At 43.6% G+C, this 2138-nt stretch overlaps 1 non-coding gene across 1 annotated transcript; it reads left to right on the top strand.

The window, feature by feature from the left end:
* Nucleotides 1–1260: 1260 nt before the first annotated feature.
* On the top strand, nt 1261–1365 carry LOC133243622 (small nucleolar RNA U13). Its single transcript, XR_009735172.1, has one exon. It is a non-coding gene; the product is annotated as a small nucleolar RNA U13 (small nucleolar RNA).
* Nucleotides 1366–2138: the final 773 nt, after the last annotated feature.

The raw sequence follows: 2138 nt of genomic DNA, 5'->3' as shown, positions 1-2138 counted from the left end.
TCTGGAGGAGATAGTGAATTTGTTTCTTAACTAATATAATAAAGATAATATCTCTGGGGCAAAGGTCACACAAGTTTGCTTGCAGCCCATTATTTTAAAAATGGAGGTTTTGAAACTTGGGGGTTTTCAGCTGTGACACAAACCCACTGCATACACAACATCCACTTAGGTTGTTCTCTGTTGCCCCTGTGGGACTGGGAGGGCAATCTGCTTGCTGTGCTGCGAGTAATATAGAAAGGACAGTTAGAAGCCCAAATCTCACCTTTCTTATAGACAGAAGCCAGTGTGAAACACGTAGTTTGTTGCAGGGGCTAAATGAACCTGCCAAATGAACTCAAGAAGTAGATATATTTCTCCACCTATTGTGGGCATGATGCAGAAAGTAAGACATGGCAGGAAAGAGAAACAGAGATGAAGATGGACCACGGGCAGGCCCCTGTCCTCCTAGTTAGGTGTATCCAATAAAGGCAGGGCTCTAGCCGCTGAAAGGAAACCTTAGAAGTAAACGAAAGTCTTCCCTTTAGCATCTTGTCAAGAACTGTTCAGGGTCTGACATTTCACCATGACTGCAAACTGACACGGAGAAGGCAATGGCACCCCACTCCAGTACTCTTGCCTGGAAAATCCCATGGACGGAGGAGCCTGGTAGGCTGCAGTCCATGGGGTTGCTAAGAGTCGGACACGACTGAAGTGACAGCAGCAGCAAACTGACAAGTCAGCCAGCCACAGTTTCCTGGATGCTGGTAGAAAACAGGAAACCCCTGCATCACAGATGAAGGCTTCTATTAATAAATGGCACAGATTTTTCAATGCTGGCTGGAATTATTTAGACACATTTTGAAAAATATGATTGCCTGGGACCCAGCTGTATAGGTTCTGTACCTGGATATCAGAACTTTTTTTCTTTTTTTAAAGGCTCCACTGATGATCTTATAGTAAAACCAGAGCTGAAATACTTTAAGCTGCATTCATATATCCAAATGCTCAGAATTTCTTCCTACACCAAAACCGATAGCTCTCATGTCAAAATTTCAGACTGAGAGAAATATACATCCTTTCATTTTCATCGTCCATGACTTACTCAATGGTATACCTCTAACAGAAATAATATCATCTAACATTAGCATAGATGTTTCATAGATCAGAAAACATTTTCCCTTAGAGAGGAGAGGGTGAGACTGGGAGAACATAAGTGACTTGCTTCCGATAAGCCCAATGAGTTCATTACTGTGGACTCAAAGTTAAACATGTACTAATGGGATCCTTTTGTAGTTCATGAGTGTGATGATTGGGTGTTCATGCTGCTACGTGACATGTGCCTCCCCGCAAACCTTGTTACGACACCGGCACATTACCCGTCTGACGTGAAAAAAAAAAAAAAAAGAAACATGTACTAATGGTTAGCTTTAGGTGCCAGTTGGGCTGCCCAAAGCTAGAAGAAACTGTGACTTCCTATGAGGTCTGCAATAAAGTGCCTCACATTTCCTTTCAGCCTTCCTCACACTTGTTCATTGTCCATCTTCCTGGGAGCTGTAAGCTTTGTGACGATGAGTTTATGCCTGTCTCATTCATAGTGGATCCCTAGCATAATTGCAGGCACAGAGAATCTCAAATATATTTGGTCATTTACTCATTCCAGGGGCTTCCCAGGTGGTACAGTGGTAAAGAATCCACCTGTCAATGCAGGAGGCACAAGAGATGCCCATTTGATCCCTGGGTTGGGAAGATCCCCTGGAGTAGGAAGTGACAACCTGTTCCAGTATCCTTGCCTGGGAAATTCCATGGACAGAGGAGCCTGGTGAGCTACAGTTTATGGGGTCTCAAAGAGCTGGGCACGACTGAGCGTGCACACTCATGTGTGCTCATTTCATGCTTTCCCTGTAATTTCACAACTTTTAGTGCAATCGACCAAATAGCACCTTTTCCTCTCTCAGAAGCCTTGTTCTTATTTATGAGAAAATAGCTTCAGAAAACTCCACCACACTATAAAAGATAGTTTGAACTTTGCTACTTGAACAGTTTCTTTCTGTGTTAAAATGTATTTATTTGGCTGCACTGGGTCTTTGTTGCCGCATACCAGCTCTCTCTAGTTGGGGCGAGGGGGGACTACATTTCGGTGCACAGGCTTCTCATTGCAG

This window comes from Bos javanicus, chromosome X, assembly GCF_032452875.1.
Source record: "Bos javanicus breed banteng chromosome X, ARS-OSU_banteng_1.0, whole genome shotgun sequence".
Classification (NCBI taxonomy): Eukaryota; Metazoa; Chordata; class Mammalia; order Artiodactyla; family Bovidae; genus Bos; species Bos javanicus.
The sequence above is the reverse complement of the archived record's forward strand: the minus strand, read 5'-3'. Positions and strand labels throughout refer to the sequence as shown.